The 16387-nt window shown below is 37.7% G+C and overlaps 1 long non-coding RNA gene across 2 annotated transcripts in view; it reads left to right on the top strand.

Moving 5' to 3' along the window:
* Positions 1-12965, top strand: part of LOC115857605 (uncharacterized) — a 231854-nt gene extending 218889 nt beyond the window's left edge. For both annotated transcript variants that reach the window (XR_009564887.1, XR_009564888.1), the window contains one exon: positions 12939-12965. This is a non-coding gene — a long non-coding RNA (uncharacterized lncRNA). The remainder of the gene's footprint in view (positions 1-12938) is intronic.
* Positions 12966-16387: the final 3422 nt, after the last annotated feature.

The following is a 16387-nucleotide window of genomic DNA, read 5'->3' on the forward strand; positions in this document are numbered from 1 at the left end:
CATTTCAGCCTTTTACTGGTATTTTAACTCCTTTAAAAATATCCCTCTTTTTACTTCTCTCATATTTCAAAATGTTGAAAAGATCCAGGGAACTAGGAAAGTAGGATAAATTCAAAAAGCATAATTTATACTTTCCTTTTATTTTTAGCCATTTTTTTCTAGACTTTGGGCTGGTAGAAGAGGGAAAAGGACTAATGTTTGTTGCTAGACTTTCTCTGCACCTGGGCCTGTGCAGGCCATTCCTATGTTACCTCATTTCAGCTTCACAAATTGTTCATCAGTCCTGATTATTCCCATTTTTCATGTGAAGAAACTGAGGTACAAGTTCACACAGCTGGTTGATGAAGAGCTAGGACTTGAAACCAGGACTTTGATTTCAAAATGTGCTCTCTGGACAGCTACATGTAAAAGAATGAAATTAGAACACTCCCTATACACAAAATACACTCCCATACACAAAAATAAGCTCAAAATGGATTAAAGACCTAAATGTAAGGCCGGATACTATAAAACTCTTAGAGGAAAACATAGGCAGAATGCTCTCTGACATAAATCGAAGCAAGATCTTTTTTGATCCACTTCCTAGAGTAATGAAAATAAAAACAAAAATAAACAAATGGGACCTACTTAAACTTAAAAGCCTTTGCACAGCAAAGCAAACCATAAACAAAATGAAAAGATAACCTTCAGAATGAGAGAAAATATGTGCAAACAAAGCGACTGACAAGGGATTAATCTCCAAAATATACAAACAGCTCATGCAGCTCAATATCAAAAAAACAAACAACCCAATCAAAAAAATGGGCAGAAGACCTAAATAGACATTTCTCCAAAGAAGATATACAGATTGCCAACAGACACATGAAAGAATGCTCAACATCACTAATTATTAGAGAAATGCAAATCAAAACTACAATGAGATGTCACCTCACACTGGTCAGAATGGCCATCATCAAAATATCTACAAACAATAAATGCTGGAGAGGGTGTGGAGAAAAGGGAACCCTCCTACACTGTTAATGGGAATGTAAATTGGTACAGCCACTATGGAGAACAGTATGGAGGTTCCTTAAGAAACTAAAAATAGAGCTACCATGTGATCCGGCAGTCTCACTTCTGGGCATATACCTGGAGAAAACCATAATTCGAAAAGATACATGCACCCCGATGTGCATAGCAGCACTATTTACAAGAGTCAGGATATGGAAGCAACCTAAATGTTTATTGACAGAGGAATGGATAGAGAAGATGTGGTACATATATACAATAGAGTATTACCCAGCCATAAAAAAGAACAAAATAATGCCATTTGCAGCAACATGGGTGGACCTAGAAATTGTCATACTGAGTGAAGTAAGTCAGACAGAGAAAGATAAATATCATATGATGTTCCTTTTATGTGGAATCTAAAAAAACGGTACAGATGGACTTATTTACAAAACAAAAATAGAGTCACAGATGTAGAAAAAATACTTATGATTACCAGAGAGGAAAGGAGAGGGAGGAATACATTGGGAGTTTGGAATTGACTTATAAGCACTACTATATATAAAATAGACAACTAATAAGAACCTACTGTATAGCCCAGGGAACTCTACTCAGTACTCTGTAATGGCCTATATGGAAAAGAATCTAAAAAGAGTGGATATATGTATATATGTAACTGATTCACTTTTCTGTATACCTGAAACTAACACAACATTGTAAATCAACTATACTCCAATAAAAATTTTTTTTAAATGTACTTTCAGTACTGTACTAGTTTTCGCCCTTACTCTATCTTGAGTTATAATTCACTGAAAGTAAATTTACTATTCAAGGAGAATTCTGATTTAATGAGCTCCAAGAAACATTAAAAAAAAATGCATCCCTCATAAAAATGGAGGTTTAGTGTAAAATGATACAGAGGAGAATTTCTCTTTGTTTATTAATTTTTTTTAACATGGAGAAAATGTTTAATATCACTAGTATCTTGAAGTAGATTAACAGAAGAAAGGATATGGTATAAAAAATAATGATTTGCTTCTTCCCTTGTAGTGCTGCCTGAGTGAGTAAATCAACTGTTAGATTACTTCTATTTTCCTTATTTAAGGATTTTCATGCTTTTATGCTCAAAAATATATCTTTATAGTAGAGAACTTATGCTGATAAACCACCATCCAGAGAAAACTAATGCTAACATTTTCTTCTAGATTCATGTGAATATATGGAATTTATTTCTAGAAGTTGGATATTTTACCTACTAGTTAAAACATGAATTTTTTCCATTTAAGAATCTCCCCAACACTATTTCTATGCTATAAATTAGCATCTATATGCATTTTAGAGATTAATTAGTATTCCGTAATAAGAATGTTACATAACTTATTTAGCCTATGTTGGATGTTTATGTTGTTTCCAATGTCTTTTATTTACAAACTGTGCTGTTGTAAGCGTCCATGTATCTTTGCATACATCCCTGATTATTCCACTAGGATAGATTACCAAGTGTAGTTCTTTTAGACACAACGTGGAACTTTCTCATTTTTAAATACTGTAGGAGACGTATATTTTGGGGGCAATTGGTATTCAGGATTCAAGCTGGTGTATGTAACGACAAGGCACTGTTCAGCTCAGGATGGAAATATCAGCTCTTTGAGTGTAACAATTTTTTTGAAACACTTATGAAATGTCCCAAGTCTGAATTTTTAATCACTGACTTGTTGAGCTTTTGGGAACATTCTTACCTTACAGATGAGGACATTATTATTCATTTACATCTCTGTCGTTCCTTAATATAGGAAGTCCTTGAGAGCCAAGACCGTGTTCTTTTCAAATTTATATCCTGGCATCTAGGACCATGCTTAGCTTAGAGCACCTGTTCAGTAAATGTTCATGAAAATGTAAACAAAAATTAGGTGTTGAGTGGCTAGAGAATTTACTAAAGGTCATATAGCCAGTTGGAGGTAGAGCTCAGACTTGAACCCATAACTCTTGACTTCTAACTCTATGCTTCTTTTACCAGTGCTTCAGCCCCACTTAGGCTGAGGCAGCAGTTTGGGTGCCACTATGTTATGAGGAAGTCCTGTCCCTGGGAAGCAAGAGAGAGGGGAAGGGGAAGGAGGCAAGAAAAGAGGGAGCATAATGATAAGGTATGTTATCAAGAACCCTACCTTTTGGCATCTAGGGTAACTGCTTGACATCATGGGATCGTTTTCTGGGAAGGCTTGTAACCAATAGCACTTCAGGATAGTTCATTGGTGGGAAGTAGGGAGACAACTGTATCTGCCAACTGCAGTTTGCTACGGAGCATTAATCTCTAGCGGTGCATGTGTGGGTATGACTAGGCTCCTCCGCTGTGGGCAGAGGGGGACAGGGCACACTGTTGGGTTGTGCCCACTAAAGTCAGTTGTTGTGGAAGCTGGGGCAAAACAAGTGGCTAAGGGCTCCAGAGACAGGTGGCTGAGAGGATCTGATTAGAGCCTTCAAGGTGTCTGATACAACCCAAGTTACATGCAGATTCACTTAGTACATAAACATTAAACATCTTGGACGTGGTGCTGAATTGATGGTGGGTATATACTGAAAAACTAGATGTAGTTCCTGTCCTCCGGGAACTTACAACTTTAAGTAAAATGTGGTTATTGGGCTCATCAATTAATTCCCCTTTTGTTCTCAGATATGTCCCCAGACCTTCCGCTACCCTACTCTGTTTTCTAGAGAACTGCATTTCCCTAGCATGGTAGGTTTGGCCACTGAAGACACTAGGGAGGTTGGAGAGTGGGAGGGAGAGGGGAGCCTCTCCCCTTTGCCACCCTGCTTCTGGTGACATCTCCAGCAGCAACTGAATCTTTTCTGGAGTTCCAGCTCAAGGCATCCTTTGCTGTGGTTCTGTTCCCATCGTTTGGCCTGCCTCCTGCAATCCACTTATCCCCAATGTCCCTCCAGTCCTAGGAGTGGTGGTGACTTTCTGCTATTGCTAATTTACAGATTGCCTCATTGTCCCCTAATTGGTTTACAAGCTCATTTATCACCCAGTAACCAGTTCCTGATATCAATTCCTTCTATTTATGAGACCTAGAGTGGTATCTTTTTCCTCACTGGACCTCAATGAAAATAGTTTTTCCCAAAGAAATCAATCCATAACCCTTAATAGTTTCATTGATCATGAAGCAAATAATAATCAGTTAAAGTGATATTTAAAAGAGTGAATATTTTGTTCACGTCCAGTTAATGAAAATCATCAGAGAAATAGATTTTTAAATATAGACCTGGTCAAAATAATTTTGTTTTATTTGAAGCCATGAGGAGTTAATATAAAACTATGATCTAGAGCAGGGATCCCCAACCCCTGGGCTGTGGACTGGTACCGGTCTGTGGCCTGTTAGAAACAGGCCGTACAGCAGGAGGTGAGTAGCGGGGGAGCTATCGCTCGCATTACCGCCGAAGCATACCCCCAACCCCGCTGTCTGTGAAGAAATTGTCTCCCACGAAACCAGTCCCTGGTGCCAAAAAGGTTGGGGACCGCTGATCTAGAGGGATGAGCATAATCTTGTCAGGATGAACATTTTTCTTCATGAACAGAGAACATTATTTCTGCCATGAGGTCATTAGAAATCAAACACACATATTGAATGCTGACTCTTTAATTTTGAAAGAATGCTGCATACGTAAAACTGATAAAAGTAAAAAAAAACTATTATTTTCTCTTTGACATGCCAGTGCTTTCATTTCCTTTTTCTGAATATGAGGTTGGACTTGGAGGAAGAGATATGGAAAAGCTTTTTAGGGAGGTCAGCCCTTTCTCTCCACCTATTGTGCAGCCTCAGATGAGCTGTATGAATAATGCAGTGCAAGCATTTGCACAGCTGAGCTATGCTGTGTGGTCTTATAAAAAAGTATTATGGTATGTGGAGTTATAAGCTCTAAGGAATATTAATATGATTGTTAACATTGTAATCTATATTAATATCCATCATGTACTCTACTAGATGCTTTATATATGTTATCTCACGAATCTTCCTAATATCCTATAAGCTCAGTATCATTTGTCCTATTTTACAGATGTGTAAAGCAAGGGAGGCAAAGCAATATGCCCAATGTTGCAGAGAGCGTACATATTAGAGCTGGATATCAAATCCAAGTCTATTTGATTAAAACTTTCTCCTCTTTTTTTCCACACTATGCCCCTACTCTTACTACATAAAACTAGATTTCTATTTTAAGGTAAGGCCTGAAAATAAGAGTGAAGATAGATAGATAGATAGATAGGTAGATAGACAGTAGATAGACTGGTATTTCTAAAACCTATTGTAGTTTAAAATTGTTTCTATGTTCCCTGGAAGTGGAGAATGTGAATTATTTTTCTTGACTGTTCTCTTCCATAGGGAGAAATTCTAAGAATTGTGAAATAGAGTCTATAGAGGATAATGGTCAGACCTCCTAACTTTATGATGAGAAATCTTAGGTCCAGAGGTAGAAAATGATTCAGACAAGGAAGCTACTACCTCTCAGAATCTCCATTTGAGGACAGGCATTAGGTATTCAATGAGACTTAAACAGGGGACAGGGGAATGGAGTTTAAGTGAAGCATTTGGACAGTAACTGCTTGCCAAATGGAACAGATGGACATTTCCTTCTGCATGTAGCAAGGGTCTGCAGTGTGGGCTGCTCCTTCATGTTCCTTTGAAAATTCTAAGAAATAAGGACTCCTGGGAGGAGGGAGACTATAGAGGGTTCCAGCTCTGTGAAGCCCCCAATAGGCTTCCTCTTAGGAAAATCAACACTTCTGATCAATACTCACGAGGAAAAGTGATATCCTATAACTTCATGAAGGTGATCTTGGGTTGAGAGGACAATTGCCACAAATTGGGAGAAAATCAAAGCACAGTCCCCAGTTTAGTCTTGGGAACCTGGTCAAGGAAGAAGGGGTGATTTTTAAGGTGATTGTTTGAGATATCCTTTTATGAGTCATCCCATAAGGAGTTTTTTCTGAAAAAATGGAAGTAGGAGTCAAATGCATATTACAATTCCAAGAAAGTGAGGACCCAGGACAAATGAAACATTTATATGCAGCCTGAGAAACGTATAAGAGTTGAAACCAGCTATAAATATCTTATTTATACTTACATATGCTATAAACCACTCCATCAGATTCTAATTATAGTAATTATAGGGTTAAACAGACATGAATTGTGTGTTTGCTCTTCATTCTTTTGTATGACCTTGGGGCTGTTACCTACTTAACTGATATTAGTCTCAGTTTTTTAAATCTCTAAAATACGAGATAATAATACACTTTGCTTGGCTAATGTTATTAGAGGTGTCTAGTCCAACTAACAAAAGCTATATCGTTTCCTCTGTAATTACATGATGTAGTTGCTCTGAGAAAAAGGTTACTGGCTCCCCCATCAATTAAGACAATCAGTCACACTTGATTAATTCAGCCCCCTTCAGAGCACTCAGCAGCTTGATGTACTCACAAAGGGGGCACCTACGTAACAAGGGGATGTGCTGCACTGGGTAATAGTTACAGAAATCAGCCATTGGCTGTCAATATTTGAAGGCTTTGTTATCCAATCAAATGCCTGTGGCTAATGGGGTTCTTGATAAGCTACACAAATAGACCATAATTTTCGGTTTATTAATGGGTAACAGTCAAATAATTTTGCAATATACTCATTACAAAAATGACAACAGTGAGAAGGTAGGAAAAGGGCAGAATATTTGAATTAGTTTATGATAAAGAGGAAACTGAGTGACTTTGGTTGTGATATTTTGCTTCATGGATAACTTTGCCAGACCTAAGCCCTTAGCTGCAGCTCTAATTCTCAAGACCATCCTGTGACAATTTGCTTCTGCTCAGTTCTCTTTGCCTTTCACATCCCAAGAGAAAGGGGACCTGTCATTGTATGTAAAATGAGTCTCTGCTTGAAAAGAGTAGCAATCAAGATACAAGATATTTGTGTCATAAAACTCAATGTGGTGACATTTTCCTTTTTCTTTGATGCTATTTTAATACATAAAAGTAATACATGCACAAGTCATAATATTTAGAATAGAGAATCATGTAGCAAAAGAAATAAAATCATTCATAATCAGTTGTGGTCATTTTTAAAACAAAAAATGATTTGACTCTAATTCCAGATTTAGGAGCATTAAACAAAGAAAGAAACAATGTTCTCAGACTGTTTAATGAATTGTAGTATGGGCTTCTAAGTGACAGCCAAAGTAAACGAAGATAAGGGAAATCAGTCAGTCTGAAGAAAAAGTATCTGTACACAAGATCAGCATCCAGTTTTGTTAAGAATCAAAGCTATTTTAATTTGTGCTTTTTAACCAGAAATAGGAATAGCGGGGCTTCCCTGGTGGCACAGTGGTTGAGAATCTGCCTGCCAATGCAGGAGACACGGGTTCGAGCCCTGGTATGGGAGGATCCCACATGCCGCGGAGCAACTAGGCCTGTGAGCCACCACTACTGAGCCTGCGCGTCTGGAGCCTGTGCTCCGCAACAAGAGAGGCCGCGACAGTGAGAGGCCCGCGCACCGCGATGAAGAGTGGCCCCCGCTTGCCGCAACTAGAGAAAGCCCTCGCACAGAAACGAAGACCCAACACAGCCAAAAATAAAAATAAATTAATTAATTTAAAAAAAACTAAATAAAAAAAAAAAAGAAATAGGAATAGCCTCATTATGATCAAGTGAAATGCTATATGGACTGAAATAAGTATAAACATAACTATAGAGTATGGAGATCAGATCACTTATTTTTTATATAGCAACATAATTATTCCAGTTAGAAGTAGAAAAAACATGAAGTATATTAAATTAAAAATATAACAATTTCCTTGTACAGTGTTCTTCAGGTTAAAAAGTTTAAATTTGTTCCTGAGATTAATCCTTTATTATACTTACAATGCAATTATTGACATTATTTATTATATGTGATTTTTCCCAGTTTAGAGATGAGGAAAATGAGATTTAGCTAATTACCCAAGTCATACAATGAGTCACTATCCTGTGTTGCATATTATGTTGCACCTCATGACAGATTGCAGTATTTCCTTAGAGTAGCTCAGATGTACAGGTCATATAATTGAATGTTATCCAACTTTTGTAATTGAAGAATATTTTCTTAAAGTTGTAGGAAGAACCCAAAAGCTTAGAAAGAGCCACATTGATAAAATGGAAAAAACAAACACGAGTTGGGACTAATTGGTCCATCCATCAGCGTGCCAGTCTCTGAAGCCCCTCAACAGAACCCCAAGAACTGTTTAAAAACTGTTCACACAATTTTTTTGGCTGTTATTGTTTTTTATGGTGTTTGTTTTAAGTGAAAGACAAAATATGTAAATGAATGGATAGATATTTTAAGAAAGAAAACTCTGGTCCATAATATATAGCAATCAGCCTGGAAACCAGCCCATTTTCTAGAGTAACCAGCTCAGGAAGACAGCCTACTGTCTGCAAGTCAGACTTATAGGAATTCAGCCCATTATTCCAGCTGGTTGACTCGGGATGCCACACAATAACTCCTGGAACAATCAGCCCCCCAAATGGCCAGGACTTGATTAATAACGGACAGCTTCCCTAATTTTTGTCACCACTTTCAACTTAGGGCCAACCAGAGAAAGCCAAATAGGTACCCCTAACCAATGACACAGGATGCCGCACTTCTAGTTAGCCCACCTCCAGCTTCCCCATGCCTAAAAGCCCCCAATCAGAGTACACCTGAGACTTCTCTTCTTTCCACTAGAAAGCTTGCCCATTCTTCTGCTTGCCTTTGAGCCTCTGCCAAAGCGCAAGCAATGGTTACTATCACAAGCTCTGAATAAATAGACTTTGCTTTTCTCATTTGGGCCATCTTTTAAAATTTTCCACAAGAGAAAACCTTTATTATTTTTAATAGAATGATACCTAATCATCATTAAAAAGCTCAAGCAAGGGCTTCCCTGGTGGCGCAGTGGTTGAGAGTCCGCCTGCCGATGCAGGGGACGAGGGTTCGTGCCCCGGTCTGGGAGGATCCCACGTGCCGCGGAGCGGCTGGGCCCGTGAGCCATGGCCGCTGGGCCTGCGCGTCCGGAGCCTGTGCTCTGCAACGGGAGAGGCCACAATGGTGAGAGGCCCGCGTACCGCAAAAGAAAAAAAAGAAGCTCAAGCAACACAGGAGAGAGGAAAATAATCTCATCAACCGGAAATAAACACCATCACCATTAAATGAACATAATAGTAGATATTTCTTTGTGTCTACAGACAGACAAATAAGTAGATAGATAGATAGATAGATAGGGGAATGGGTGGGTAGGTAGACGAATGAGAATGATTTTCATAAAATGGCATCATGGAATACTTTCTATTTTAAATTGTGTATTAAGTTATTTTATTATAACAAATGAAAATAAACAGAAGTGAATAACTAGTTCTTTCCCAAACATATATTAGTTCCTAATAGATGATTGTCCTAAAGGTAGGTAAAAATAGTGTGAAAAAATATGATGTGCCAGTCACTTCTTTAAACTCTAGATTTCAAATTTAAATGGTACTGAATGCCTGCCTGCTGTGAAGAATAGGACACATTCAGATGAACATTTCTTCCTGCTCCATTTTCCCTCACATCCTTATATAGGTTATTTACATTAGTATACTTGTTTCGTCAAAATGGGCAATACTTACATTATTTTCTATAAAAAGATCAGCGGCTGACATTTGTTGAAATCTGTAGATTCCATGTACGGTTCTAAGCCTGCCTACCTTGTGTCAGCCTTATGATTCTCTTTCTCTGTCTCTCTTCTTTTCTCTCCTTTTTGCTTTAGAGTTGGGGCAGAGGAAAGATTAGGGGAAGCATTCATCAGCTCCTGACATTACAGTTTGCTTTGACAAAGAACTGAAACACTTAGGATTTGCTCTCTTCTGAGTTGTTGTCAAATATCCTGTACTATGTATTTCACCTGGTTGGAGGAATATCCTGTTTTTCTGGTAGAATACACTAGGCCTTCAGTTAATTCACGCAACTTAAAATGTAGCTTTGGAAAATTGTGTCCCTGCTGGCATTTTCTTGCTCCAGCTCACTCATCATGGGCATGACACTTACTCTTAAGAATTTGCCTTGACTGTTTTTCCTGCATTACTTATTCCTTTAGTCCACATCTCTGAAAATTAAAGGTATTAATGAAAATCTCAAGATTTGGGGTGCTCACATTCTTTTGCCAAGATGGTTCTCAGGGGACAATAATGGTAGTAAACGTTAGAATCTGCACCAAGTCATATCAAGATTTCCTACGTCCTCCCTTGGGCTACTGCTTTTCAAAGTTAATAGCATTTGCCACTTTTGAACTTTCCCCCATTTTTCTGCTTTTAACTATTTTATGTCTATTTTTCAGGTGTAGAGTCGTAACCTAAGTATCAGGAGCATAGGATGGGAGTGTTATATATATTCTTTAGGGCAATGGTCACTAACCTTTGAGTGAGGCGTAGAGGACTCCATGAGAGGTGCAGAGGTTTTGAAGGAGGTTTTCAAATGCATATGCATTCCAAAAATTGTCTGTGGGCTGAATAAAAATAGTACTTATGTACTACTATATTTCAAATGAATTCAGGTGCTGTTTTATGGTGGATAAAATGGAAAGTAATTTAAATGCATTACTGAATTCTTTATAACTCTTTGTCATTATGCATTTAGGCGAGGCAATATAGCGGTACTCAGGGGCTGCAGACAGAAAGCCATGTCACCCTGTAACCTTGAGAAAGTTATTTAACTATTGTGAGCCCTGCTGTACAGTGAGTTGATAATAGTATCTACCTCACAGGGTTGTTATAAGGCCTAAAGGATAAATACATGCAAATCATTTGCCATGATGCCGGATACCTCACGAGCACTCAGTGTTAGCGACTACAGTTGCAATCAATGGATACTATCACATGAAGATCTAATAATTGTTTAGAAGAGGATCTTCTTATTTTAATGTTGGGAATCACAGCAGGGCCAGATAAGCCTCTTGACTCTTTGGACATGGCTTATCTACTTCTATTAGGTTAGATTACATAAGTACTTCAGCAGGAAAAAAATGTATTGAGCATGTCTCCAAAGAAACAAGGCTGATGGCAGTTTAGCATGTAGCGTCTATTTGGATGCATGAAATGTCCCAGCTTGGTTTCCACAAGAAGCAGATACTGACATGAAGATTAGCATGCGGAAGTTTATTTGGAGGGCTCTCAGGACCAACACTTGGTGGAAGGAAAGGGAAGAAAATAAGATTAGGCAGAGGGAGAAGTTAGGTGTTGATTCAGTTTCAAGGAAGGCCATAGATGAATCTCACGGGGAGCTCTGAAGTTATGATGGCCCATCGAAGTGGTCTCAAGTTGTGACAAGGAGGGCCGTACCATTGTATTCCCACATTGACCAGTGATCGTGTGCTGGGTACTTCTGCTTGAGGCGGGTTTCCCCAGTTGAGGGTAATTTCTGGCAAGGGCTCAGCTTGGAGGACTGGCAGCTGGCAGCACTCCTGGCAGGTGGGGCATAAGTTCTTCAGGTCTGAAGGGGGATTTGAGTAGGCTCCTCTCTATTAGCTGTGGCATGCTTTTGAAAAATCATGTATTCCTTTCTCAAAATAGTTCTAAAATGGCATTCAAAATAAATTTCAGAGCTAGTTTACTCGCTGCTTTAAAAAACGCATCTAATTACCATTTTTATTGTATGTTCTGATGTCATGAAGTGAAACATATAATGAAAAATATCAATGTATTCTTTAGTGGAAATATATTTTAATATGTGATTAACATGGTTTGAGACATTTACTATAGATATTTATTGCATTGAATCTGATGGATCCTGGCCATCCATCTGTGTTTTAAAGACTACATATACATGTGTGTGTCTTTGCACACATATATTCAGATCTGTTTTGTAAACAAGCTTGATTTTTACATATTTATGTAAGAGTGGCATTTTTTTCCCAGGTCAGTGTCAGGCACTGTAGGAAACACAAAGAATAAGAAGCATTCCAGTCCTCAGGGAGCTAAGAGGAGGTAAAACACATGCACAGTAATTATTTGTAGCAGATCACTTTTAAAAAGAGTTAAGGGGCCTGACATGGACATGACAGGATAGGCAGAAGAGAGGAGTATTCAGGCGCACAGAGTGTCTAGCCAGGCTGTTCAGGTTCAAATCCCAGCTCTGTTACCTCCTAGCTCTGTGACATTAGACAAGGTACTTGACTTTTCTGTGCCTCACTTTCCTTATCTGTAAAATAGGTTTAATGGCACCAACACTGCAGGGTTGTTAGGGTTACATGAGTTAACATATGGGTATGAGTTTTGACTATGAGCCAATGCAAGAAACATGATCTTATTTTTCTTAAAAAAAATCAGATCAATGTACTCAGAACTCCTCCCTACCTGATTCAAAATTGAAATTTATGTTTTTGCAGGGAGCCTAGAGTAATATGAGAGTCACAATATTTTGTTGTTGCTGTTGTTAAATCTGCAAAGTGTCTCTTTCTTTTTTAATTGAACTATAGTTGATTTACAATATTGTGTTAGTTTCAGGTGTACAGCAAAGCGATTCAGTTATATGTGTGTGTGTGTGTGTGTGTGTGTGTGTATATATTCTTTTTCAGATTATTTTCCACTGTAGGTTATTATAAGATATTGAACATAGTTTCCTGTGCTATACAGTAAATCCTTGTGGTTTATATATTTTATAAATAGTGGAGTGTTATCTGTGTCATTCTCTGTCTGACTTACTTCACTTAGCATAATATCCTCTAAGTCCATCCATGCTGTTGCAAATAGCAATATTTCATTCTTTTTTATGGCTGAGTAGTATTCCATTGTATACCACATCTTCTTTATCCATTCATCCGTCAGTGGATATTTAGGTTGCCTCCATATCTTGGCTATTGTAAATAGTGCTGCTATGAACATTGCATATATGTTTTTGAATTAGAATTTTTGTCTTTTCCAGATATATGCCCAGGAGTGGGATTGCTGGATCATATGGTAAGTCTATTTGTACTTTTTTTTTAAGGAACCTCCACACTGTTCTCCATAGTGGCTGCACCAATTTACATTCCCACCAACAGTGTAGGAGGGTTCCCTTTTCTCCACACCCTCTCCAGCATTTATTGAGAATCACAATATTTGAAGAATATTTGAAGAATAGCCTTCTGGTCTGCAGTGCACACTGGTCATCAGTGTTACATGCACCTTCTCTGCCTCTATCAAAGGGCATTTAGATATTTGCTGAGGCTGGAAACTGCATTCTCTAGTCACTGACCTTCTCAGGTACACCTCGCAGTCATCTCACCTGAGACCAGCATCTCCCTGGTAGTAGACTACGGATCAGCACATCATTCTCCATTGCTTCTGAACTCTCCAGACTCCTACTCCACCATTTTCCAGAAAAACTCTCTCAAAACCTTTCTTGTCTAAAGGCTAATTTATTACCTTTCCCAATCCTGAAATCCCTCTGCTTAGATAATCTAGTTCCATATTCTCTTATGAGCTTAGATTTTTGAAAACAAATGTTCTGTTTGGAAGTGATCTTTTGGGTATGCTTGTGTTTTTTCCCATTTCTGGGAAAAGCAAAGACAAAAACATTGCTATCTTCTTTAGACAAAGAGGTGAAAATTATTTACAGCAGTGAGAATAAAATGCAGATTAATATGGCAATACATTATTCCACCATACACAGATTGCTCTATGTTAAACAGGGTTTATTTCTCCCTATTTAACTTGCAATTCAAGCTATTATAAAACCCATTGCCTGTATTGGTTTGAAATGAGTTTCAATATTTGCAGAATTCGAAAGTAGTAACTCCAGCAATCTGTTGTTAACACAAGGAGTAAAATATCAAGAGCATCTTTTTTTTTTCCACCCTTCCTCTTGTATCTGTTTATCAAATTGTCCACAGATGGTTCAGATCATAGGGTTTCAAGTTTTTATTGGAAAATCAAGTGCACTCTTTGAAACTGTATTGCTCCCATCTCCTAGGCATGTTCTCCAGGGTATTAATATGTTTAGATATGCTTCTGTCAAAATGATGCTGTTACATTCCCAGAGATAGAATATTGAGCAGGCTGAATGTGAACTCAAAGAAGGTAAGTGTTTTATTGAGTTATAGGAAGGGAGGTTCCCTGTAAAATAATGTTTTAGAAGAATTATAATATCAAATGAAATCTTGGACTGTTCAGATACAACTCAAGTGGAAATAAGTTGGAAAATGAAGAAATTTAGAAATAGCAGAGAGGAGTATTATTAACAGAAATGATGGAATCCTAAACGTTTAGCTGTACCTTACATTATGATTGTCACATCAAATACTTTGGTGAACACCTGAAAAACTATATGAAAATAAAATTGTATTGTACAGTTACTAAAGAATTTTTAGAGAAGGATAATATTTGGAAAGAACATTTTTGCAAACTCCTAGGGGAAATACAGGGTTAGATTACCGCAAGTCTCTGGTCATAACATTTTCATCGACCAATCAATATATAACCTTGTTTTATGTGTGTTTTTATTAAGAGACACCCTATTTAATACATATTTTTGATTCTTTAACATTGAACTCATCACCAACAAAACTACAACTCATGCCTGAACAAAGCTTATCTAACATACGTGTTTTCTACATAAGGTACCTCAGAGCCTTCTTGGACTTGGGAACATTAGCATTGCTCTTGGGGGCAATTTGAAACAGAGAAATCACCAACAAAAAGTGAAAAAAAAAAGCGAATAATGTGGCACTAAAAAGATTGCAAAAAAAGGCACTTTATAGTAGGAGAGCTGAAACAAGCAGACAGAACTTTGCCTTATTTGACCTCAGCTGGGAACATGTACATTGTGTGACTCAAATTTTTCAACACATTGAACATATCCATGAATGCCCACAAAAGCAATGTGAGTTTTGATTTTGGGGTTACAAATAAATTTTAGTGAGCAGGCAAATTCACAGATACAGAGTATGTGAACCGTACGGATCCATTGTACTTGGAAATAAATGTTTGTTGGGTGCCCTAAAGGAGTAATATAACTGTATGTTTTTTTAGAAGTTCAGTTATTCGAATATTTTAAGGCACTTTAAATTAGGTTTTAATTATTCAGTCTAGAGTGTCAATATTGGGAGGAATCTTAAAGATCAGTCTTCTCACTTTATAGATAAGGAAGATTAATCCCAGAGAGAAAAGGCAACTTTCCCAAAGTTGCATTGGAAATCACATAGTGGCAAAACAGGACCAAAATCCCTTATCCCTGATCCTAAGCCCTTTTCTTTTTTTTAAATACTCTACCCCATACAATGCAGAATATATTTTTAAGATTAATGTTAAGATTGAGATTGTAGCAGTGATTATGCCAATTCCTGGTTTTGATCCATCCAAAAAAAAAAAAATAGTGTGGTGTTCAGCCTAGCAAAAGCAGTGAGTATTGATAGTCAGTCTTTAACTTTTTTTTTTTTTTTTTTTTTTAGCTGCATTGGGCCTTAGTTGCTGTATGTGGGCTTTCTCTAGTTGGGTGAGTGGAGGCTACTCTTCGTTGAGGTGCAAGGGCTTCTCATTGCTGTAGTTTCTCTTGTTGCAGAGCACGGGCTCTAGGTGTGTGGGCTTCAGTAGTTGCGGCACATGGGCTCAGTAGTTGTGGCTCGCAGGCTCTAGAGCACAAGCTCAGTAGTTGTGGCTCACGGGCTTAGTTGCTCCATGGCATCTGAGATCTTCCCAGACCAGGGCTCAAACCCGTGTCCTCTGCATTGGCAGGCAGATTCTTAACCACTGTGCCACCAGGGAAGTCCCTGATAGTCAGTCTTGATGATCCACTGTTATCAATGGCAGGTATTCTCTAATTTTTATGTCTAATCATATCACTTATTTACCACACCCACAGAGATGCATTCTCTCTACATATACACAAACCAATTTTAGTCTTCAGCACCTACTATGAGTAAAGTCAACCAGGATCGATCTTAAATGTATTGTTAAAATGATGAAACTAAATTTAAGAAAAAATTTTTATTGTATATACAGTGTCAAAAATTAGATTTTTGTTTTTAAAATTTTTATACTGTATTTTCATTAAGCCTTAAACATTCAAATAACTCACCCTCTAAAAAACTATGGATATGTCACTCCTTTGGGGTATATTGACCCAAGAAGCATTTATCGTCTGTTTTGAAATTAGGAATAATTTAAATATTGAGAGGCTGATTCTAACGTAGATGATGTATAGATACATGGATGAGCAGATAGAGAGAGAGAGAATTATGGTATCTGAAACAAAAATACATTTAGTCATTTTTGTAACATATTCCTCTGGAATGTTTCTGTACTCAAGACATCTTTGCCTCTGGGATTAATGATTTTCATTTTGTTCTCAATTTGCTACAGTAACCAGAGATCAATTTTTAATATCCCATTGAG

The sequence above is a fragment of the Globicephala melas genome, chromosome 8, assembly GCF_963455315.2.
Source record: "Globicephala melas chromosome 8, mGloMel1.2, whole genome shotgun sequence".
NCBI lineage: Eukaryota > Metazoa > Chordata > Mammalia > Artiodactyla > Delphinidae > Globicephala > Globicephala melas.